This window comes from Amblyomma mixtum, chromosome 1 (genome assembly GCF_055824585.1).
Source record: "Amblyomma mixtum isolate Tamu chromosome 1, ASM5582458v1, whole genome shotgun sequence".
Lineage (NCBI taxonomy): Eukaryota > Metazoa > Arthropoda > Arachnida > Ixodida > Ixodidae > Amblyomma > Amblyomma mixtum.
In genome coordinates, this window is record NC_143012.1 from 209348100 (window position 1) to 209373925 (window position 25826).

General features: G+C 49.8%; 4 non-coding genes across 4 annotated transcripts; all 4 read left to right on the forward strand.

Moving 5' to 3' along the window:
- Positions 1–13953: 13953 nt before the first annotated feature.
- On the forward strand, positions 13954–14026 carry TRNAV-AAC (transfer RNA valine (anticodon AAC)). The gene has a single exon. It is a non-coding gene; the product is annotated as a tRNA-Val (tRNA).
- A 5982-nt stretch (positions 14027–20008) lies between these two features.
- TRNAV-AAC (transfer RNA valine (anticodon AAC)) lies at positions 20009–20081 on the forward strand. The gene has a single exon. It is a non-coding gene; the product is annotated as a tRNA-Val (tRNA).
- A 791-nt stretch (positions 20082–20872) lies between these two features.
- Positions 20873–20945, forward strand: TRNAV-AAC (transfer RNA valine (anticodon AAC)). The gene has a single exon. It is a non-coding gene; the product is annotated as a tRNA-Val (tRNA).
- A 1871-nt stretch (positions 20946–22816) lies between these two features.
- TRNAV-AAC (transfer RNA valine (anticodon AAC)) lies at positions 22817–22889 on the forward strand. Its single transcript has one exon. It is a non-coding gene; the product is annotated as a tRNA-Val (tRNA).
- The last annotated feature ends 2937 nt before the right edge of the window (positions 22890–25826 follow it).

Below are 25826 nucleotides of genomic sequence, written 5' to 3' on the forward strand. Positions count from 1 at the left end.
ATGACGCGCAAGACTGCTTTGTACAACATCTCTTACGCTTCCTCAGCTTGAAGCAAAGCGCCCTGTAGGTCGCCTTGGCCACTGTGATACCTTGCACTAGCGGCCAAGCGATATGCTGAGATGCCCACCCCCGACAGCTGCTGGAGATTCTCCGTATAAGATTAAGCAGTGGAGTCCACTGTTTGCTCAGCTGCCGGTAGCCATTCGGTAGCTCCTCCCGACTCGTGAGCAGGGACGCAGAGAACCGAATCCATCGGTCCAGGGAGCGCTGGAAGGGTTCGCCCGCCATGGTAAAGAAGATTCGGTCTCACTCCGCCTCCTCGCACGGCATTGTATTGCATTTTGGACGAAGAAACCTCCATGCCGGCGGGAGTAAGTATATATATATATATATATATATGTCGACGAAAATGTCAGCTGTTTGTTTGAGACTTTGGACAGCGGAATTCGTTGTGAGGTTGTCTGCGGCTTCTTTCCAGATAGTTACATCGTTGGCATTTGCTGTAACACTTGGGAACAGTCGCGACGCCGCGTACCAGCTTCGCCATCCCCTGCAGGTTAAAAAGAGCCAAGCCGGGACTGTTAAGAACTCTTTCCATCCCCCAGAAAATATTTTTTGTCGATTCCATTGTTAGGATACACGTCATAGCCGAATTAAAGAATGGCTGTCCGGTATGCCCCAGGGAACCATTCTATCCCCGCGTGCTGCTCTCTTCCAGCGGCGCTCTTCGCGCTCGGAGATTGGCGGAGCATCAACGACATTTTCTTCTGCTATTCCGTGGCTCCTATAGTATAATGGAATCGACCAAAAAAAATGTTCTGGTCGATGATAGGAGGTCTGGAAGGTCGCAACTTCTTCAATTCCACGAACTGTTCAACTGCTGTTTATGTTTTTCCGACTGAAGTGAAACTAAGGTGCTGCATTTTGGTTGTCTGTTCTTGAACCAAATGAAATCAAATTTATGCGACGCAACGCGGTGTCACCATTCACTCGCCCAATGTGAATGGCGCATGCGCATGGCGCATGCACATGTTTTAACACGTCAAGTGTTCCAAAGGAATGATATAAGGCACGTGAGCTCGTTGCAGACGTAGCATCTTATAGCGTTATCTCCAAAATTCACTACGACGATTTAGTACCTGTCTACATTTTAGGTCCACCACTGAGCTGCGATTCATTACTACATACCATTACGAGAAATTTCGCGTGCGAAACAAAGAGGGTTGAACTACTCTTTTTCTTGGATGTTCGAACAGATTTTCGAAATCTGTTGATGTACTATAGTCGCGCTACACTGCGAAGAAATTTGGACCCTTGAGGATGCATTTCCCTGCCTATAACTCGCACACTTGCACCCCACAAAATGGGTGCAAAGCATGGCTGTCACGCTCATACAGTATAGTTGAGAGAAAAAACTAACGTACGCTGAGGGGAGCGTTCCTGGAGTTCTATTCATCGCCGCCTTTGGAAGCCGAATGTGCCATGACTCCACATGTCGCCTCTTTAACAGGTTTGGCTCCACGGCCAAGATCCATAAACCTGGTGTTCCGCTGCGCCCCATCGTCGACTTCACCACCTCACCACTTAAGGCACTCTCAGCCTACCTCCACCGAGTCCTCTCATATCGCCCCTAACAGGCAACAGATCAACGCACGTGCGAAACTCCAGCCACTTCGCAGAGCGTCTGTCCCACGTTCAACTGGAAGCGGACGAGTGCATGGTTTCATTCGACGTGGTCTCGCTCTTTACCAGCGTTCCTGTGCCATTTGCCGTTTCCGCAGCGAAGCAAGCCCTCGAAGCGGACGCTGACCTAGGCACCCGGACGAGCCTGATCCCAGAAGAACTCTGCCGGCTTTTGGAGTTTTGCCTAAGCAGCGCAGCTTTTTCCTTCAAAGGAGAATTTTATAAGCAGACAAGCGGCACTGCCATGGGCGCCGCGATCTCGGTGACTGCTGCCAACTTGACAATGGAGGCCATCGAAGAGGAGGCACTCAAGTATTTTCAAGCAAAACCAAAGGTTTTCATTCGTTACATTGACGACTGCTTCTGCATTCTGAAGACATCGCGGGTCGAAAATTTCCTGGCACACCTCAACTCAGTCGAACCTTCAATTCAGTTTACAATGGAACGAGAAGTGAACAACACATTGCCATTCCTGGACGTCCAAGCCCCCTACTAGCCACAAGGAATCCGTCGTCTCCTCTCTTCTGAGAAGATCAAAGGCAATCTGCTCCTCGGAAGCAGAGAAAAGAGCAGAAGTGGCCACCATTCTCGCCGACCTACAGAATAATGGCTACACACGTGGCTGCATTCAACGCGTTGGTCGCCGTCAAGAGGACAGGGGGAACAGCCAACAATGAAACAACGAAACGCGCGCGCGTGGTGCTTCCGTACTTGAGGGGAACCAGCGAGGCACTTGCACGCATTCTGGGAAAATATGGAATCTACGTTGCTCTGAAACCTGTTTCGACAATAAGCCGCTTCTTACCACGACCGAAAGACCGCGTCCCCAGAGAAAAACAACCGCGTGTCAATTACGAAATCCCGTGCTCCAAGTGCCCGGCTTCATACGTTGGCGAAACAAAAAACTTCCGCCAGAGTATAAGGCAACACAAGAATGACGTGCGGCTGATGAATTAGAAAGCCAACACCCTCGCCGAACACTTCGAGCGCGCCGACCACCCGATAGCCTTCGAGGAGGTGAGCGTCTTGGACGTGAAGCCAAATCTATTCAAGAGGCGACATGTGGAGTCATGGAACATCCGGCTCCCAAAGGCGGCGAAGAATAGAACTCCAGGAACGCTCTCCTCTGCGTACGTTAGTGGACTGCGCCACGTGGTAACAAAGGGAGAGCGAAGGAAACACCCCTCTGCTGCTGGCACTCTTTAGTCACCCCTGAAGAAGGGACCGAGTTGGTCCTGAAACGTTGGGCAAAATTAAAATATTGGTTGACGTCAGTTTCTCTCTCAAATATATCTCTAAAACCCAACCAGACGGACCTCTGTCGAAGACGTTTTCGTTCTAACTATACAATGAACTTTATAGCTCTATTTTAGTATTGCTTTGCAGTTACAGAGTTATTACTTTTTATTTTAAATTGCTTTTATTGTACAGTTACAGTATTATTCAATTTTATTTTGCGTTGTAATTTTACTTGTAGTCAGAGCATTGCTAATAGTGTTACCTTTATTTCATAGCACTATGAATGAATGCTCTACTTCCGCAGTGGAGTTCTACGGAAAGTGTCCCTTTGCGTGTACCCGTTTAGTACACGGCCGTTTTCGTACCCACTCTCCAACCTGGATATCAGCCTCCGAGGCCGGGCTATAACCCATGCATGTTTCCATATTTGGAACCACATGGCCCCTAAAGAAAATTCAAAAACTCTACTCACCTTCTATGTTGTAAGTTTTCCATTTCGAAATATAATCTTGTCTCGTAAAATGGAAAAATTAAAATCTTGGTTAGTTATTTTTATGTTTTTAATTGCCTAATTACATAACTCTGCGGCGTACCTAACATCCACCTCTCTGGGCAGCCCAGTTGCAAAGATCGCACCGACGTATGTCTCATAGTTGTGAAAATAAAATCCTGTAAAGGTTAAGAAAAAAAATTCACTGTGGCTTAGCTTGGTTAAGCCCGGTAATTGCGAAAGCAATATCCGTACATACGCCATGGTTCAGCTGGGAGTGTAGCTTGTGATGGTGCTTGTGGTTAGAATTGTGGCGATGCATCTGTTATACAATCCAATCCAATGCAATTCAATCCAATGTAATTTAATGTAATCTAATGTAATGTAATCTAATCTATTCTAATCCAATCCAGTCCAGTACAATCCAGTCCAGTCAGGCCGCCGTTCATGTGCACCGCCGTCGCGCACGGACGGCGCGAGATCGCGAAGCAATGTTAAGCCGCTGGTGGTTGGCACAGCTACTGCTTTCTAGCGACGTGAGTCGAGCCTAATCTCTTCAGCGTAACGCCACAATCGCGCTCCTAGCGGAGAGCGCAGGAGTTAGGCGCCGGTGGTGGCACCGCCGCGACTTGCGACGGCGCGAGTCGGTCGCCCTTCTCTTCGGCGTGACGTCACAAAGCACCTGTTGCGCTCCTAGCCGAGAGCGCAGGAGTTAGGCGCCGGTGGTGGCACCGCCGCGGCTTGTGACGGCGCGAGTCGGTCGCCCTTCTCTTCGGCGTGATGTCACACATGACGTCAACTAAAGGTCAATGGTGGCTCCGCTGCGCCACGGCAAAGGCTGAAAGTGCAAGTAGTAAAGCTTTCGCTTTAAAAATTGGCGGGGGCTTAGCTTTCGTTAAGCCATGTAAGTTGCGAAAGCAGGTGTTTTATACTGCATATGCAGCGCCTCTAGCGGGAGGAGCGCGGCGCGCCGTGCCAAAGCGGCTGCCGTTGCCCGACGAGCCGAGTTGGTAGCCCGTCTCTCCCTCCTGGTATGGCGTCACGCCATAACATCACTAGCGCTTCTAGCGGGAAGAGCGCGGCGCGCCGTGGCAACCGACCGCCGTTGCCCAACGAGCCGAGTTGGTAGCCCGTCTCTCCCTCCTGGTATGGCGTCACGCCATAACGTCACTAGCGCTTCTAGCGGGAAGAGCGCGGCGCGCCGTGGCAACCGGCCGCCGTTGCCCAACGAGCCGAGTTGGTAGCCCGTCTCTCCCTCCTGGTATGGCGTCACGCCATAACGTCACTAGCGCTTCTAGCGGGAAGAGCGCGGCGCGCCGTGGCAACCGGCCGCCGTTGCCCAACGAGCCGAGTTGGTAGCCCGTCTCTCCCTCCTGGTATGGCGTCACGCCATAACGTCACTAGCGCTTCTAGCGGGAAGAGCGCGGCGCGCCGTGGCAACCGGCCGCCGTTGCCCAACGAGCCGAACTGGTAGCCCGTCTCTCCCTCCTGGTATGGCGTCACGCCATAACGTCACTAGCGCTTCTAGCGGGAAGAGCGCGGCGCGCCGTGGCAACCGGCCGCCGTTGCCCAACGAGCCGAGTTGGTAGCCCGTCTCTCCCTCCTGGTATGGCGTCACGCCATAACGTCACTAGCGCTTCTAGCGGGAAGAGCGCGGCGCGCCGTGGCAACCGGCCGCCGTTGCCCAACGAGCCGAGTTGGTAGCCCGTCTCTCCCTCCTGGTATGGCGTCACGCCATCACGTCACTAGCGCTTCTAGCGAGAAGAGCGCGGCGCGCCGTGGCAACCGGCCGCCGTTGCCCAACGAGCCGAGTTGGTAGCCCGTCTCTCCCTCCTGGTATGGCGTCACGCCATAACGTCACTAGCGCTTCTAGCGGGAAGAGCGCGGCGCGCCGTGGCAACCGGCCGCCGTTGCCCAACGAGCCGAGTTGGTAGCCCGTCTCTCCCTCCTGGTATGGCGTCACGCCATAACGTCACTAGCGCTTCTAGCGGGAAGAGCGCGGCGCGCCGTGGCAACCGGCCGCCGTTGCCCAACGAGCCGAGTTGGTAGCCCGTCTCTCCCTCCTGGTATGGCGTCACGCCATAACGTCACTAGCGCTTCTAGCGGGAAGAGCGCGGAGCGCCGTGGCAACCGGCCGCCGTTGCCCAACGAGCCGAGCTGGTAGCCCGTCTCTCCCTCCTGGTATGGCGTCACGCCATAACGTCACTAGCGCTTCTAGCGGAAAGAGCGCGGCGCGCCGTGGCAACCGGCCGCCGTTGCCCAACGAGCCGAGTTGGTAGCCCGTCTCTCCCTCCTGGTATGGCGTCACGCCATAACGTCACTAGCGCTTCTAGCGGGAAGAGCGCGGCGCGCCGTGGCAACCGGCCGCCGTTGCCCAACGAGCCGAGTTGTTAGCCCGTCTCTCCCTCCTGGTATGGCGTCACGCCATAACGTCACTAGCGCTTCTAGCGAGAAGAGCGCGGCGCGCCGTGGCAACCGGCCGCCGTTGCCCAACGAGCCGAGTTGGTAGCCCGTCTCTCCCTCCTGGTATGGCGTCACGCCATAACGTCACTAGCGCTTCTAGCGGGAAGAGCGCGGCGCGCCGTGGCAACCGGCCGCCCTTGCCCAACGAGCCGAGTTGGTAGCCCGTCTCTCCCTCCTGGTATGGCGTCACGCCATAACGTCACTAGCGCTTCTAGCGGGAAGAGCGCGGCGCGCCGTGGCAACCGGCCGCCGTTGCCCAACGAGCCGAGTTGGTAGCCCGTCTCTCCCTCCTGGTATGGCGTCACGCCATAACGTCACTAGCGCTTCTAGCGGGAAGAGCGCGGCGCGCCGTGGCAACCGGCCGCCGTTGCCCAACGAGCCGAGTTGGTAGCCCGTCTCTCCCTCCTGGTATGGCGTCACGCCATAACATCACTAGCGCTTCTAGCGGGAAGAGCGCGGCGCGCCGTGGCAACCGACCGCCGTTGCCCAACGAGCCGAGTTGGTAGCCCGTCTCTCCCTCCTGGTATGGCGTCACGCCATAACGTCACTAGCGCTTCTAGCGGGAAGAGCGCGGCGCGCCGTGGCAACCGGCCGCCGTTGCCCAACGAGCCGAGTTGGTAGCCCGTCTCTCCCTCCTGGTATGGCGTCACGCCATAACGTCACTAGCGCTTCTAGCGGGAAGAGCGCGGCGCGCCGTGGCAACCGGCCGCCGTTGCCCAACGAGCCGAGTTGGTAGCCCGTCTCTCCCTCCTGGTATGGCGTCACGCCATAACGTCACTAGCGCTTCTAGCGGGAAGAGCGCGGCGCGCCGTGGCAACCGGCCGCCGTTGCCCAACGAGCCGAACTGGTAGCCCGTCTCTCCCTCCTGGTATGGCGTCACGCCATAACGTCACTAGCGCTTCTAGCGGGAAGAGCGCGGCGCGCCGTGGCAACCGGCCGCCGTTGCCCAACGAGCCGAGTTGGTAGCCCGTCTCTCCCTCCTGGTATGGCGTCACGCCATAACGTCACTAGCGCTTCTAGCGGGAAGAGCGCGGCGCGCCGTGGCAACCGGCCGCCGTTGCCCAACGAGCCGAGTTGGTAGCCCGTCTCTCCCTCCTGGTATGGCGTCACGCCATCACGTCACTAGCGCTTCTAGCGAGAAGAGCGCGGCGCGCCGTGGCAACCGGCCGCCGTTGCCCAACGAGCCGAGTTGGTAGCCCGTCTCTCCCTCCTGGTATGGCGTCACGCCATAACGTCACTAGCGCTTCTAGCGGGAAGAGCGCGGCGCGCCGTGGCAACCGGCCGCCGTTGCCCAACGAGCCGAGTTGGTAGCCCGTCTCTCCCTCCTGGTATGGCGTCACGCCATAACGTCACTAGCGCTTCTAGCGGGAAGAGCGCGGCGCGCCGTGGCAACCGGCCGCCGTTGCCCAACGAGCCGAGTTGGTAGCCCGTCTCTCCCTCCTGGTATGGCGTCACGCCATAACGTCACTAGCGCTTCTAGCGGGAAGAGCGCGGAGCGCCGTGGCAACCGGCCGCCGTTGCCCAACGAGCCGAGCTGGTAGCCCGTCTCTCCCTCCTGGTATGGCGTCACGCCATAACGTCACTAGCGCTTCTAGCGGAAAGAGCGCGGCGCGCCGTGGCAACCGGCCGCCGTTGCCCAACGAGCCGAGTTGGTAGCCCGTCTCTCCCTCCTGGTATGGCGTCACGCCATAACGTCACTAGCGCTTCTAGCGGGAAGAGCGCGGCGCGCCGTGGCAACCGGCCGCCGTTGCCCAACGAGCCGAGTTGTTAGCCCGTCTCTCCCTCCTGGTATGGCGTCACGCCATAACGTCACTAGCGCTTCTAGCGAGAAGAGCGCGGCGCGCCGTGGCAACCGGCCGCCGTTGCCCAACGAGCCGAGTTGGTAGCCCGTCTCTCCCTCCTGGTATGGCGTCACGCCATAACGTCACTAGCGCTTCTAGCGGGAAGAGCGCGGCGCGCCGTGGCAACCGGCCGCCCTTGCCCAACGAGCCGAGTTGGTAGCCCGTCTCTCCCTCCTGGTATGGCGTCACGCCATAACGTCACTAGCGCTTCTAGCGGGAAGAGCGCGGCGCGCCGTGGCAACCGGCCGCCGTTGCCCAACGAGCCGAGTTGGTAGCCCGTCTCTCCCTCCTGGTATGGCGTCACGCCATAACGTCACTAGCGCTTCTAGCGGGAAGAGCGCGGCGCGCCGTGGCAACCGGCCGCCGTTGCCCAACGAGCCGAGTTGGTAGCCCGTCTCTCCCTCCTGGTATGGCGTCACGCCATAACGTCACTAGCGCTTCTAGCGGGAAGAGCGCGGCGCGCCGTGGCAACCGGCCGCCGTTGCCCAACGAGCCGAGCTGGTAGCCCGTCTCTCCCTCCTGGTATGGCGTCACGCCATAACGTCACTAGCGCTTCTAGCGGGAAGAGCGCGGCGCGCCGTGGCAACCGGCCGCCGTTGCCCAACGAGCCGAGTTGGTAGCCCGTCTCTCCCTCCTGGTATGGCGTCACGCCATAACGTCACTAGCGCTTCTAGCGGGAAGAGCGCGGCGCGCCGTGGCAACCGGCCGCCGTTGCCCAACGAGCCGAGTTGGTAGCCCGTCTCTCCCTCCTGGTATGGCGTCACGCCATAACGTCACTAGCGCTTCTAGCGGGAAGAGCGCGGCGCGCCGTGGCAACCGGCCGCCGTTGCCCAACGAGCCGAGTTGGTAGCCCGTCTCTCCCTCCTGGTATGGCGTCACGCCATAACGTCACTAGCGCTTCTAGCGGGAAGAGCGCGGCGCGCCGGGGCAACCGGCCGCCGTTGCCCAACGAGCCGAGCTGGTAGCCCGTCTCTCCCTCCTGGTATGGCGTCACGCCATAACGTCACTAGCGCTTCTAGCGGGAAGAGCGCGGCGCGCCGTGGCAACCGGCCGCCGTTGCCCAACGAGCCGAGTTGGTAGCCCGTCTCTCCCTCCTGGTATGGCGTCACGCCATAACGTCACTAGCGCTTCTAGCGGGAAGAGCGCGGCGCGCCGCGGCAACCGGCCGCCGTTGCCCAACGAGCCGAGTTGGTAGCCCGTCTCTCCCTCCTGGTATGGCGTCACACCATAACGTCACTAGCGCTTCTAGCGAGAAGAGCGCGGCGCGCCGTGGCAACCGGCCGCCGTTGCCCAACGAGCCGAGTTGGTAGCCCGTCTCTCCCTCCTGGTATGGCGTCACGCCATAACGTCACTAGCGCTTCTAGCGGGAAGAGCGCGGCGCGCCGTGGCAACCGGCCGCCCTTGCCCAACGAGCCGAGTTGGTAGCCCGTCTCTCCCTCCTGGTATGGCGTCACGCCATAACGTCACTAGCGCTTCTAGCGGGAAGAGCGCGGCGCGCCGTGGCAACCGGCCGCCGTTGCCCAACGAGCCGAGTTGGTAGCCCGTCTCTCCCTCCTGGTATGGCGTCACGCCATAACGTCACTAGCGCTTCTAGCGGGAAGAGCGCGGCGCGCCGTGGCAACCGGCCGCCGTTGCCCAACGAGCCGAGCTGGTAGCCCGTCTCTCCCTCCTGGTATGGCGTCACGCCATAACGTCACTAGCGCTTCTAGCGGGAAGAGCGCGGCGCGCCGTGGCAACCGGCCGCCGTTGCCCAACGAGCCGAGTTGGTAGCCCGTCTCTCCCTCCTGGTATGGCGTCACGCCATAACGTCAATAGCGCTTCTAGCGGGAAGAGCGCGGCGCGCCGTGGCAACCGGCCGCCGTTGCCCAACGAGCCGAGTTGGTAGCCCGTCTCTCCCTCCTGGTATGGCGTCACGCCATAACGTCACTAGCGCTTCTAGCGGGAAGAGCGCGGCGCGCCGTGGCAACCGGCCGCCGTTGCCCAACGAGCCGAGTTGGTAGCCCGTCTCTCCCTCCTGGTATGGCGTCACGCCATAACGTCACTAGCGCTTCTAGCGGGAAGAGCGCGGCGCGCCGTGGCAACCGGCCGCCGTTGCCCAACGAGCCGAGTTGGTAGCCCGTCTCTCCCTCCTGGTATGGCGTCACGCCATAACGTCACTAGCGCTTCTAGCGGGAAGAGCGCGGCGCGCCGTGGCAGCCGGCCGCCGTTGCCCAACGAGCCGAGTTGGTAGCCCGTCTCTCCCTCCTGGTATGGCGTCACGCCATAACGTCACTAGCGCTTCTAGCGGGAAGAGCGCGGCGCGCCGTGGCAACCGGCCGCCGTTGCCCAACGAGCCGAGTTGGTAGCCCGTCTCTCCCTCCTGGTATGGCGTCACGCCATAACGTCACTAGCGCTTCTAGCGGGAAGAGCGCGGCGCGCCGTGGCAACCGGCCGCCGTTGCCCAACGAGCCGAGTTAGTAGCCCGTCTGTCCCTCCTGGTATGGCGTCACGCCATAACGTCACTAGCGCTTCTAGCGGGAAGAGCGCGGCGCGCCGTGGCAACCGGCCGCCGTTGCCCAACGAGCCGAGTTGGTAGCCCGTCTCTCCCTCCTGGTATGGCGTCACGCCATAACGTCACTAGCGCTTCTAGCGGGAAGAGCGCGGCGCGCCGTGGCAACCGGCCGCCGTTGCCCAACGAGCCGAGTTGGTAGCCCGTCTCTCCCTCCTGGTATGACGTCACGCTGGGACATCACTAGGCATGATATGACGTCAGGGGTCATTCTAAAGGTCAAACGTGCCAGGTGGCCGCCGCTACGCGAAATGCCGTTCTTGGGAGTAGTATTGCTTTCGCAGTAAAATTCACCTTGTATATCAAATCTTTCCCACTACCACTTTCCATGAAATTCAGTATGCCCCAGGGTATAACGGATGTTTTTTTTTTAACTGTTTACAGATTGTTACTTTAAAACCTGCGAGAGATACTCCTGTGAGGTCTGTGCAGCTGTATTTCGCAGCGAGGCTGGCATTATCTAATACGTGACCGAGATCAGTGATTAAACGTTTGATTAACTAAATTAGCTAATCAACTTTTTTTACTTCTGATTTCAACGGTCGACTGTATAGTAAGAAATTGAAGGCTGTCAACATAGAAGCTCCGTCCAGTTTTTAAATTTTATTTATCGGGAATGTATTTCGAAATGTTTAACGTCGAAAATACACGTTTTGAGCTTTTTAAGTTGGCTTGCCGCAATGCACATTGCGGAAAATACTGGGCGTAGTATTTTCGCGGAAAATCAGTTAACTGCGTCTGCGGAATAAAACAGACAAACGGTTTCCGTATTTGCTGCATTACAATTGCGAGCTACGCAATATTAAAGATATGCATTGCGGGAAAACACTTTACGAGCTAAAATATGCGTATTTTTGACGTTAAATATTTTGAACTGCATTGCCGATAAATAAAAGTTAAAAAACTAGAGTCAGCTTTTTTGTCAACGGCCTTCAATTTCTTGGTATAATGTTGGCACCTAAAATAGAAAATAGCCTGTGGGGACTTTATTAGGGCGAAGTCGCTGTAAGGTGCGATACGGTCGGTGTCGACAATTTCACGACCTCGGCGACGGTGATCAGTGAACAGCGCAAGGTGTTCGATTAGGTAATTTTCTGGTGATATTGCCTTTAGAATGTGCTAAGTACCTTGTAGTGGCATAACCAGAAATATTTTTCAGGGGGTATTACACGCCACCCATAAGAAAAATAAAAAGAAAGAGCCTGCGCCCAAGCATTATCTTAGTAGCTTTTCTGCTTTAATAAGGCCGAAGAGTTAGTTGTTTTATTTACTGTAATATCTATATGAATATACGACTGCGTGCACGACTCCGAAGACTTGATTCATAAAGAACATTCATTTTCTCACGCAGAAAAATTCACTGGTGCGAAAAATCGCGCCTAGTAACAATGTTTCTGCATAATATACAACATAAAAATTTCTGTTCTACAGCCAAGTCAGAAATGGGAACGAATGACATTTCTCAAGACTTCTACCCCATGCATGTGAACATAATCCCGGCCGCAGAGGCCCTTTTAAAAAAAAAGCTGCTTTTTGATTTTGGCCATAGTTTATGATCATTTGAGGACAATGCAAAGGATGAAAAAGCCGGACGGCTTTTAAAGGTATGTTCAATTGGGTGAACTGTGCCTTCGTTTGACAGCCATACGTCGTACGATGGCGAAGAAGAAGGACAATTTTCTGCAATAACTGCCGCTTCCTCTTATACAGCCGCGACAAAGTACAGTCTTTGTCAAAAGTTTAGAGCCCAGGGGGTTTTCTTCTAAGCAGTGTAGTAAGGCTAGTGTGGGATTCATGGGAGGCCTAACGATTGGAGGGGGCAGGACCAGAAATCTTCTTACTTTCAGGAGATTTTGATCACTAAGGGTGCATTACAAGCCTCTTGGTGTGGCTCAGAAGCAAGCCCCCTGGGCTCCAAACTTTTGACAAAGGCTGTACATTGATGTTTTCGGGCATAAACCCCCACTCTTCTTATTTTTGTTTTCACATTTCCATACATAGATGCAGTGTGAAAATAGCATGGGCGAAAAAAAATCGTCAAAAGAAGGGGGTGGAGGTGGAAAAAATTTCGGGGGATGTTCTGACGCCAAACATATCCCCCCTGACTGCGCCCCTGACAGGAAGCACAAAGAACCAGCACATCACCCAAATGCGTACGCTTAATTCATTAAAAGAAGGGAACCACGTGGAAGATTCTCTGATGCCGTCATGAGCGCAAGCAATTGCACGCGAACGTCCTGCGCTTACGGCTTATTACACTGTGGTGGATAAACTACGCTGGGCCATTTTCGCCTGTACAGCGTATAAAAGGCGACTTATTACCTGGATCAAACGAAACTCATAAAATTACATTTCAAGAATTCAGCTTAAGAAATTGAAATACCAGTATAGTTGAATTTTTACCACAACCGCGCATCGCAAGGGATCTTTTTGTTTAGGACGCTGAAGAAGTACCAGGGGGAACAATAGAACAAGAACAGGTCGCAATCCATGAACAATACTTAACGACGATAGCACAACGAACTAAATGTACATTAGAAGGATGAATGCCAGAGAAGCAAGAAGTTCACTCGGCACTATCGATGCAACATTGTGAGACGACAATCGTATCTACCCCCGATGTATTCAGTGAAGTAATAGTGGTTTAAAAGAATAGGTTCTGTCATTAATCTACATTACTTGGAGTGAGCATTCTTCCTCTCTGATGCATGTATAGGCGAAGTGCGCGTCTATTTTCTCTCATTTGGAATATCATTGTGTTGGTACCGCCGGCCTTCAATTGTCTTTTCTCGCGTTTGTTTCGGGCAGAGAGGATACATAACAGAAACTTTAAAAGGCATGCTGTAGACTTTGACTGCTCCAAATGATCCAGCCACCAAAAATCGCTTCCCAAAAAATACAGCAATGTTATCAGAATCTTGAGTTGAGCTAGAAATTCTTGGAAATCTCCCTTAGCCGAATAGTTACTAAGCCTCATCCTTCTTAGCTAATGATGATATTCCGTTCACTAAATAGACATGCGTTTAAACAGCCTACAACCGGCATCTTACACCTCCATTGGATACGAGACTGCTTTGTCATGCGCGTGACGTTTTCCAAAACAAGCATTCGTAAATTACAGGATCTATATAGGATGTATGTTCGCCTTAAGGGAATGCAGCCATAATATAATATAAACCTGAAAAATATATATAGCACCATGCCTGCCGCGATTGTCAAGTCTGAAAGGGACGCAGCTGGCAGGCGTGCACTTTCGCACTGAGCCCGCGTGCGTCTGTCCACGAAAATGAGTTCGTCAAGCGCTGGCACAAACTCGCGTCATTTTTTAATACTTTAAGATTTCGGTGCAAGCATTCGCTTACTTTTAGGCTTTCTTTTTGTGGCAGCATGTTCGAAGTACCGTTAAAGAAATCATCGCGAGCCGTTGTTTACCCGGGACAAGGCCGAGAGAAATCAGATATAAATGATCCCGAAATCTGGTCTGACGTGGTCAAAAGAGACCGCTGTAATTCGGATGCCGCGATAGTCTTCGTTTCGTCGTCTAGGAGGCGCTAGTTTTCCTAATGGTGCAGCCTGGAATCGAGTGTTATTAAATATCCGGGACCTCGAACGGCGCGACCGGTTGCAGAAGTAGGGCACTGCCGGAGAGTTCGATGGACAGCAGCTCCCTCGTACTCGACATCCAGCTGTGCTTGTGGTGTAGTGGTTATCACATCCGCCTAACACGCGGAAGGTCCCAGGTTCGATCCCTGGCAGGCACACGTTCTTTTTTATTCTTGCTCCGCAGTCATGCAGCTACTGTAATGTTTAACAGCCGGAAGATGCATTTGTACAGAACTTTGGGCCAATTGGTATCGATACATCTTGAAAACGTAGCAGCACGAAAAAACGGGGAAAAAATAGACACAGGTACGACAGCAGCACAAAAAAACGGGGACAAAATAGACACAGGTACGACACGACATATGCTGTCGTACCTGTGTCTATTTTGTCCCCGTTTTTTCGTGCTGCTACGTTTTCAAGATGGATCAATACCAACTGGCCCAAACTTCGGTGCTTTTGCATAGTATTTCTTCTACAAAGTGCAGCTTATGTCCTGTCGTACCTGTGTCTATGTTGTCCCCGTTTTTTCGTGCTGCTACGTTTTCAAGATGCATTTGGGCTATGAGGTACGTTGTAGTCCAGAACTCCAGATTAATTTTTACCATCTGCACCTCTTAACATGCGCTGTCTTCATGCAGCGCGCAGGCGTTTTTGTATTTCACTGCCACTGAAATATGGCCGCCGCGGCTGGTATCGAAGATTTCACCTCGAGGTCATCGCCCGAACGCCAAACGCATTGAACCACCGCGGCATCTCGTAGTGTTGATACATTAATATCGAGTAAAGGATTCATAATTGTCGGGCTAATTTGCCAAAAACTCCTCCACTACGTAAAAGGACAAATATTCTGCTTTTGTCAAGAGCAGAGCGTCTGCCAAGTATACTTTACTCGAAACACCTTCTTAGGCGGTTGACATTTTCGCTCCCGTTTCGAAAAGTACAGAGCTTTTCGATTTTAACTCGATTTACCGGAACTTCGTTCGACAGCAGCTTCCTTGTACTGTACCCTCAGCTGTTCTTGTGGTGTAGTTCCGGCGGATGGAGGTGTAATGAAGGGCGCATTCTGTAATCACTTCAAGCTATGCTGGGTCATTCGCGAAAAGCCGAAAGGGGCTTCCATAGTGGATTCTTACCACTTATGCGGAAACTTGACGAAGAAGTCAAAACACTGCTTGAACAGACCATTTCCGTGAAAGTAGAGGACGCTACAGATGCGTTGCCAGCCGGTAAATCTCCTGGCCCTGACGGCCTGGGAGCAGCTTTCCACAAAACTTTCAAAATTTCCATGGCCTAGATTCTGCAAAAAGTTGTCGTTGAAAATTATGAGAAAAAACGTGTTTCGCTGTCCTTCCCATCTTCGCACATAGTGTTTATTCCTAAAACACATGATCCTGAAATGCGCCTGTTGGTTGGGTATTATCGCCCGATAAGCCTCACTAACGTCGGCTAAAAAATTTTCATGAAGATTTTGGGGAAAATATTGCAGGGTGTGATAACTTTGCTTGTAGGCACGCACCAAACGCGTGGCATAAAAGGTCGAAGTATTGCGAGTAACATACACGTAGCGCGGCCCATACTACAATACTACGAATCTTTTGATGACCGAGTGGCGATGATACAACGAGATCTGGCAAAAGCCTTTGACCGTGTTTCTCACCGTGTCCTGTTTGCCGTATTAGAACATGCAAATGTTGGTCAAATAATAATAGAGGGTGTTGGATTGGCAGACGCAAAGTGTACGACTCGGATTGTTGTGAACGGCGAACTGACTGACAGCCTGAAGGCGCAATCTTCTGTAAGGCAGGGTTTCCCCCTTCGCCATTGTTCTTCGCGGCCTATCTTGAACCACTTTGCTTGGCCATCCGGAATAAGGAATAAGTTATATTCGACAGGTCTAGCAAAAGAACAGCAGTTCGCAATCAATGGCGCGGTGCTGGAAGTAGTGAGAGAATATGTCTATTTAGGGCAGGTAGTGACAGCTGATCCGGATCATGAGAGGGAAATAACTAGAAGAATAACAATGGGGTGGAGCGCATAGGGCAGGTTCTCTCAGATCATGAATGGCAGTTTACCAATATCCCTCAAGAGAAAAGTATACAACAGCTGTATCTTACCAGCACTCACCTATGGGGCAGAAACGTGGAGGCTAACAAAGAGGGTTCAGCTTAAGTTAAGGACAACGCAGCGAGCTATGAAAAGAAAATGATAGGTGTAACGTTAAGCGATTGGAATGACATCCTAGATGAAATCAAGAGGAAGAAGTGGGCCTGGGCGGGGCATGTTATGCGAAGGGAAGATAACCGCTGCTCCTTAAGGGTAACGGAGTGGATTCCAAGAAAAGGAAAGCGTAGCAGGGGGCGGCAGAAAGTTAGGTGGGCGAGTGAGATTAAGAAATTTGCGGGAACACGGTGGCCGCAACTGGCGAAAGACAGGGTTAATTGGAGAGACATGGGAGAGGCTTTTGCCCTGCAGTGGGCGTAGTCAGGGTGATGATGATTATGATGATGAACGAGTTTCAGGCTACAATCGGCGCACGTAAAAATCGTGGCTTGTGCTGATGACATCGCTGTCTTTTGTGCAAATAGAGAAAGTATTTGTGAGGCCACGAAGATAGTACACATATTTTGTAGCTGCACAGGGGCCCAGAAGAACTGGGAAAAAAGCAACGGGTTCTGGCACGGTAACTGGGATGTAACGCCTAAGCACTATTCTCGGATGCGCTGCTCCACCACTCCAGTGTCGTATTTAGGAGCACCCTTTGACTCTTACCGGGACCCAGATCCGTACTGGCATGACCAAGCATCCAGGGCCAAGGAAAGGATGATGCATGGCAAGAAAGACATTTATCCATGTTTTTGTATGCGACTATATGTAACCTGTTCACTATTGCTAAAGTGTGGTTCATCATTCATCACATGATGAATGCGCTCAGCGCTTCCCGGGGCAAGCGTTCAAAAAATGCATCGCGTTTTAGCCTTTTTATTTAGACTTCGAATTGGGAAGGACGAGTAGAAGAAACTTACTTCTTTCTGTGAAGAGAGGTGAGCTCGGCCTTACGCACTTATTTCTGAGGCAAGTTGTCTAGCCTTTCTTATACCTTCGGGATCAAAACGATGTGTTCCTCCGAACCGTCATGCAAGTTCGGCTTGGTCGACTTCTACCTGACTTCCTTCTAAGTTCTCTAAATGTAAATGGTGCAATAAGAGGGTACCTTCAAGAAGTTACCTTCAAGAACTGAACAAATTACTAAATCGCACCTCAAAAACAACTATTACGACAATAATGAAAGATGGTATACCAATAGGTGGGGAGGAACTGTGTAATGAATTTAATAATTACTTTGTTAACATAACCAAAACGTTATGCTGTCCCTCCGACACACCTGTGGGTTACGCGTATAATACACCATGTATTCCGGAATCCCTGTTCATGTATCCCACTGATGAAGGTGAAATAGTGACAGTGTTTAGGAATCTAAGAAATAGCAGAGCTGAAGATAAAGATGGCTTTCAGATCAAACCCTTCAAATTTGCAGTTGACATACTAGCTCCAATACTAATGCATATCTATAATCTAGCCATAGAATCTGGCGTGTTTCCAAAAGAAATGCAGGTAGCAAAAGTGGCTGTCATTCACAAAGGTGGTGCTACCTCAGATATGGCTAACTACAGGCCTATTTGCATTCTTCCGATATTATCCAAAGGTCTGGAAAAGATTATTTATGTGAGAATAAATACTTTTCTAGTCAAACATTCAGTTTTATCAGAGAGTCAGTTTGGTTTCAGAAAACAAAGGTCCACGGAAACGGCACTAATTAAGCAAAAAGAAATAATAATAAATGCGTTTGAGGAAAAGCTCCTTGTACTAGGAATATTTGTTGATTTTTCCAAAGCATTTGACCTGCTTAATCATGCTTTACTGGTACATAAACTCAATAACTATGGAATTAGAGGTAACAGCTTATCTTTAATTGAATCATATCTGAAATATCGTAAACAAATGGTCTCCCTTAATAACACTATATCAACCTCGCAAGCTATCCTCTCTGGTGTACCACAAGGCAGCATTCTGGGCCCCCTATTATTTAATATTTACATTAATGATATATTTTCTGCTCCCCTTCCTGTCAACATAATAGCGTATGCAGACGACCTCACAATGCTTTCCTCAGGTAACACAGAAAGAGACCTGCTAGAACACGGCAATAAGTTCTTAGAATTCCTGCGTCAATGGTCCTTTAAGAACTACCTAAGGGTAAACATCACGAAGACCAAAGCAATAATATTCCGAGCTAAAAACAGAATGGTGCGTGCAAATTTTGACCTTTGGTTAGGAAACAAAAAAATTGATGTCGTGCCAGCTGTGAAATGTCTTGGTGTTGTTTGGACCGAATCACTTAATTGGGATAAACATACTGAGAATATCTGCGCTAAAATAAACAAGATTAATGGGATCCTATGCCGCCAGAGGCACACACTTCCGCCTAGAGTTAAATTATTAATTTACAATGCATTTATATTGCCACATATAACTTATTGTCTCATGGTCTGGGGGACAACAACCAAGCAAAACCAAATGAAAATTCTAATGGCGCAAAAACGAGCAATTAGATTAATAGCTAATGTGCCATGGTGTACTCATACGGCTTCCTACTTTGCAAGGTTCAGTATCATGAAACTCTCAGAGTTATTCCCATTCAAGGTAATCTCTATGTATAAAAATGCTGTTTCAACTAAGAATGATCTCCTCTTATCAAGTTTCAACCTCATTCGTTCGATTCCATCTTATAACACACGGAACAAAATGTCATGGTCCGTACCTTTCTGCCGCACTACATACGGTAAGCAGTCAGTGACATATAGTCTACCACACTACCTCAATATTCTGCACAAGAACAACATCATACTTGAAAAGACTTCACGGCATAAATTAATAACACTTATTCCTTTGTTCGAATGTGTTTGAATGTGTTCCTTTGTTTGAATGTGCATCATTTTGACATCATGATTAGAACATATATATATATATATATATATATATATATATATATATATATATATATATAGCTTTGTGTATCTTCTTTCTACTTGATTTGTATCTCTGTTGATTATAAATGCGTTCCCTGTACATAAAAATTTTGAGCAGTTTCTTTTGTCCAATAATGTCGAGTGATAACAGAGGCATAACGTCATGCAAATGTTGATGTATATATTTTGTGGCTGTATTTTCCTTTGTGCTTGTGAGTGCGCTCTTCCACTGCTGTTGTGATTAGCTGCCAGGCGATAACGCCGGCAGGGGGCGCAGGGTGGCCCTCAAGCTGCACCAACGCAGCTTTTTGCCTTGCGTCCTCTCTCCTCTGTTACTGATGTAACCTTGTGAGAGTTAATAAAGATGTATATATGTATAAGTTGTGCTCGCGTACAAAATGCTGCATGTTCAGTTTTCCATCGAGTATTGGTGTTATGTCAAGAAAAAAAATTGTACGCCGTCTTAGTGGACACAATGCTCCCTCTACCGATATACCGTTTACCACACTATGCAGGCCCAGTAGTCGATGAACTTAAAAAAGTTAAGAAGATGCCAATATAACCATCGATCAAATCCTTATTCTTTAAACTCCACACTAATACCTTATCGGTGAAAACATGGGTGCACGATAAAGGTCTTTACGTCCCTTGGTCGAAGAATTCTTTCCTGTACCACAAACCTGAAACCTTTGAACATGCGTTTCTGGACTGTTGGGACACCATTTTTTTTCTGGGATGTTCTTCCGAGAACTTTGAAAAAAATAACTACCACCAGATGCATATGGCATAAGATTTTTACCCTTTCACGAAACAGATGATTCTCCATTTGATGCAATAATGCTCCTAGGCCTTCACAGCTTGTGGAAAGCCATAATGGAGTTTAACAATGCAGATGTACAAGCGAAACTTGTGCGGGAACATTTCATTCAACATGTTGTGCGATTCAGGGAATTGTTTAAGGCACTTCCTGAACAGCCGTAATGGATTGGTGTGCTTGACGGTTTGGTAATACTGAAAAAAATTAGCATACCGGGTCAGGCAAAGATGTGCTGGCACGTTTTTTATCGTTCATCGTGTCTGTTTCGGATGTCGAAGTCGGCAATAGAGAAAAAAATGCTTGTGGTGTAGTGGTAATCACATCCGCTTAACACGCGGAAGGTCCCAGGTTCGATCCCTGGCAGGCACGTGTCTTTTTTTCTTGCTCCACCGTCATGCTGCTAGTACATTGTAAATTGCGGTGTTGAATGCCCCGCAGCTACATTCGGGCTACGAGGGGAGCTGCAGTAGAAGCATCCAGACTGATTTAGAGCACCTGGACTTCTTTACCGCGCGCTAACACAACGCAGTGCACTGAAGTTTTCTATTTCATTGGCATTGAAATACGGCCGCCGCGGTCGGTATCGAACGCGTGACCTCAAGATCAGCAGCAGAAAGCCAGAGCCACTGAGCCACCGCACCGGGTTAGTTATGCCGGCGGTGTCTAAACTACATTATTTAGTAAAAGACATTTGATTATCATGAATAATATAATAAGAATTCCTGCACCACCTAGAAGAGTAAAGCGTCCGTCAAGTAGTTTGCCCAAAACGGCTCCCTCCATTTTTTTTTTCATATAACAATTAGTCTATTACAACGCAGAACCTGACGGTTTTAATTGCGCGCCTCAGTAGTAGGCGGTTTCAGACCACCTAACCAATTGCAAAAAGTTCATTGCACTGTCAACTCCGTCGAAGCCCACTTCATAACTGTACCGAAGTAGTCGAATGGTTGTTCATCTAAGAGACGTGTATGCCCAGACTGAGTACGAACCGGAGTGGCACTCACTATTAGTGATGTGCTCTGCATTGCCTCTTTTCTAGTGCATGGTCTTTTCAATATGTACTGTTTACAACTGTTTTCATAATGGCTTGTATATAGTTCATGTACATAGAACATTACATCACTGTAATAAATACCATGTTGAAGAAAAAAAAAGCTGTGCCTGTGGTATAGTGGTCATCACATCCGCCTAACACGCGGAAGGCCCCAGGTTCGATTCCTGGCAGGCACATGATATTTTTGTTACTTTCATACTTAGATCACAACATCTGTGGTTAGTTTTTTGAAACCACGCAAGCGTGTTATCCTAAAATCCATTTTATTTAGAATTTCGTCTGATCACGTTTAGTTGCTCACATGAAGTAATAAAAGAAACAGCACAAAAATAGCCAAGAATAGAAGTGAATCATTTTAAGGATTGCAAACCGTAAGTGAGGATCAATTCGATAAAGGGTCGAGGTTATATATTTAGGCTGAAACCACACTTTTTCGCTCATACTTCTTCTGGACTGTCTCCAGTTCGTCGCAAAATAACCGCTTCGAACAAAGAGTTGAATAGTGTTCAATAGAAGGACCTATGGCTTTTGTATAGACTCTCTAAATAACGTACTGATCTTGTCCGGCATAGGGGCTCCATTATTTCGGAAGGATCTCATCGTATGGTCTATTTAATCATCTGTGTAAGGTATCTGTACTTAAGAGGCGCCGTAGTCTTTTATTTAAATGTGTGTGTGTGTCTGTAATTTTAGAGTTATTTATCTCTGTGCACTAAAATGAATCTAGAACGTGCTGGACACATTCATCAAGTGTACTTACGTGCTATACATCTACCATAATAAGGCTCCCTCTTTTTGAATAATATTTAGCTGTTTTCTAGCAATATTGTACGGAAGAGCAAAAATATTACTGCCAAATTTCTTCCTTACGTTATCCCACACTAGCAGTGGAACGTGCACAGGCATTTGAGCTGGAAGTGCGCGTAACAGTGCAAAAATGTTCGTATAATAGGCGTTGCTGGATAGGCTAGGCTAGATAGGCTATTTAAATGTCGAGGGAAAAGTGTAACTCGAATTGGTCAATTCTCTTGCAGTGCCGCAAGCCATTCAGAAATGCTGATCTTAGTCCGAAAGCCCTCTTTAGATAAGTCAACTCGTAGCATGATCTCCGAAAGTTTGTATGCTTACGGTGTTTGTGGGTTTGTGCCAAGTGAAGGTATTATGTAGAACGAAATGACATAAACATCCACAAATGGAATTCGAATCCGCGGCGACCCGAACAGATCAGCTTCTCAGGGCGCTGCGCGAGATCAGTAGGCTACGGCCGCTGCCGAACACGCAGTGTGGTAAACTGCTACACACTCTCGCGCTGTGCGTTGCACATCTTCTCCATCCAATAAGCATAATACCAATATCAAACTAATATTCGGGCTTTGACTTAAGTGGCGGTAGTGACAGAAAGATACGCGCTACATACGATGGCATGAACGACGTTGTCACAGAAACAAGGCACTAAAGCAATACGTGTTGGCGACATTGCTTCAGAATCACGGCAATGCAGCATAGGACGCCGGCGTACTACATTTGATAAATTCGCATTGACGATGAAAAAACTGAACACGCGCATAACTGGCTCATCGGGTCAGTGGAAACCTCAATCACACTTTCGGTTACGTGGCGGTGGTGTCCACTCGAGAAAAACTGCTTTCCCACAGTACATCATGCTTAAAAATGCTAAACAGTCAGAAAGCTTTCTTCTGACAGAAAGTTTCGAAAAGATATCAGCTGGCGTTGTACTGTCATTTACTTCCGTATGTCACAATCGCAAGGTGTTTTTTTTCGTCACTCTTAAGTAATAACGTTAGAATTACATTCTGTCAACAAACATTACTTTGGAGATTATGTAGTGAGTCTGGCGATCGCTTAAAGCACGCCCGTGCTTCGAGGCCTGCTAGCTCATTAGTAGTCGAGTAGGGCTTCGAGCGAACCACTGCGGCATAGAGAATATGCGGCAAAGCATTTCCCTTCCAAGACAGCAACCGGTTCCACTGCGCTTTTCCTCCGACCTCCCTCTTGACGCTGGCATTGTTATAAGCGCAGAACGGCTGTGCTTGTGGTGTAGTGGTTATCACATCCGCCTAACACGCGGAAGGTCCCAGGTTCGATCCCTGGCAGGCACAGGAACGAAATTTTTTGTCACAGTGCCTACAAACTGCATTTACATTTAGGTCTAGTAGTTTATTCCCTTCTGGCACGTGCGCCAACTAACTCGATAACAAACGTTCGTGAAACATTTTATTCCGGTTATTTTCATGGCTCTTAAGGTGGGATCAGTAAAAGGGATTAGATGAAGCAAATTACAAGCGGATGCCCGGCTTCGAGGACACATTCCAGATATGGCTGAAGGATGCCTCACTTAGGGTTATATTTTATCTTCTTAGGTGATCCAAATCACTTCTGAATCAAGGCTCCAAATATTGAAAGCTTTTCATTCTTTATCGTTAAGAACCATCCATTAAGACAGTTGGCGCGTGTCATTCAGTTAAATAAAATACACCGCTTGTCGGGGAAGGAGAAAGTTTCGCACTGACCTTGTTTTATGTGTCGCTTTGTAGAAGGTGTTTGGCGACTGTGCGACGCACGTGATGTGACTGAGACGGTACACTCCTTGAAGGCTGGTAGACAGAGTAGATAGACGCACTCCATCCGCCGGTCGCCAAGCACCCCAGCTCTCTTTTTCTTTCCTCACTTCCTCCCCCTGTTTGCCATCTATAACATTCGCTGCAGAACCCTAATTTTCGCAGGCTGTCCGTCCGAACAAAGCGATTAAGTTTATCCCCTCCAAAAAGGCGGTAAAAAGATTGCTTAGTTTTCATGTACATTTATTTGCCTGGTTTGGTGGCTCTGAGCCTTGATGCTGCTTTCAAGACAGACATTTTCTGCCTTCCGTATTTTCAGAAGCCCGGGACGATGAGACCTCTGATGCGGCAATTCCGAGAACGCATCTGGGTTTATCCTTGATGGTGATATTGATGCTGTCACTATAATAAATGCTTTAACTCTAAGCCGAGGTTTCACACACGGATAAAATTACCATTCTGCATTATGAAACCCAGGTTGTTCTCCTAGAGCAGCCTCTCCCGACCAATCATTAACTGACACCTGCCACTGTGGGCAGTTTGTTCGCAGTCCGATGGGTGGGCTGCAGCCTTCCACGGTGGGCAGGTTGCGGTGGCGTCACAAGGTCACGTGGGCCACTTGCTTTTTAACTCTCAACTCCGACGCCAGGTTTTCTGCATAAAGAGAGTCTTAACACTATCACGTTAATATCTTTTTTTTTTTACTTTCAGAGGGCAAAATTTATTGCTGAATTAAAGGCCTTCAAAATTGAACGTCCGCCCAGTTTTTTAAATTTTCTTTATCGGCAGTGTAGTTCGAATTATCTGACGTCAAATATACGCGTTTCAAAGGTCGTTGAGCAGCCCCTTCCCATGTTGCATATTTATAAAGTGACTTCGCTGCACTGAGTATTGTCGCCAAAATCGCAATAACTGCTTCTAGATAAAAAAAAAACACAAATGGCATCGGTATTTGCTGCATTATATATGCAAGCGACACCATGTGTAACGCGGGAGAGCTAACTCAACGAGTTTTAAGACGCGGAGAAGCTGCGACAAATGTGGAGTCGGATGCTATAGCATTCCACTCTTAAGGTAACTTGCCCGTCCCCAAGTAGTTTATTTTCTTCTTGGATTGGGTGGGGGGGTGGCGAGACTGGCACTACTCATGTCGCCCATCCCCTCCCGTTCTCTATTAACGTCATAGCGTCAAGGGTCCCGCTGCGCAGAAAATCCGGCGTCGCCGGCGTTGTCGGTGTTGTCGACATCGTCGAAGGCATTGTAAGCGATAAACATGGTGGTTCAGGCAGCCACCCCGTAGAAGCAACCTAGATAGTCCCCCTCGGTCATGTGACCCCATGTTGTCATCACAACCTGCCCGGAGGATTGTGAGCAAACTAACCACTCTGGCAGGTGGCAGTTAAATTAATGGCTGATTGCGAGATGTTGCTCGGGAAGACCAACATGGGTCGCACAAGACCTGCAGGTGGCAGCACCTGCCATCGAAGGGCAGTGGCGCATCCCTTTAAGCGATGCAACATTGCGCATAGAGTTGTATGAGGACTCCCAGGGACATATGAATGTAAAGTCGAGAATCGCTAATTCCGCATAAATGGGTATCAACTCCCTAACACTATCAAGTCATGCCCTTAAGGCGGAGCTTAAGTGGCTCCTCCAATTTTTTTGCCTCCAGCTCCCACCGGCATACGACGAGCATCAGGAACGCTCATACCTGCACCTTACGCACATATAAGGCACCCTTCAGCACATGGTACTTACCCTTCGGGGTAGCGCAGTGGCTATGGCGTTCCGCGACTGCGTTGGGCAGGATGCACGGGTTAGAGACCCGGCCTCGGAGGCTGATACCCAGGTTGGAGAATGGGTACGAAAACGCCCGTGTACTAAACGGGTACACGTAAAGGGACACTTTCCGTAGAACTCCACTGCGGAAATAGAGCATTCATTAATGGTGCTATAAAATGCAAGTAACAACACTAGTAATGCTCTTACTACAAAATAAAATAACAACAAAAAATAAAGACGAATAATATAGTAACTGTAAAATAAAAGCAATTTGAGACAAAAAGTAATAATATTGTAACTGCAAAATAATACTAAAGTAAAAATCTAATGTTCATTCTATAATTAAGTGTGGCGTGTAATTTCGTGGGCTATAAAGTTTGGTGGGTTGATATGTGATAATGCTCTCGTGTTAAGTTTCTGACATGTATATACCTGGGGAGGTGGTGCATTTCATGGAAAGTGGTGGTGGGTGGGATTTGATATATTGATGCGTATTAATTCCTATTGTCCTAAGCGTTTTTTATTGCTGCGATGCAGTTGGAAGAGGGAAATAAGCATTTAGTGTGGCACATTTTTTTTTCGGCAAATGCCGCTGAGTGTTCAGATTGGTTTTTTCCCGTTTTCGTGCCTACCGTTCCTTTCCTGCCTGCAGTTCGGGCTTTGATGTCCTTTCGGTAATGCCTCTGAAATTTGCCT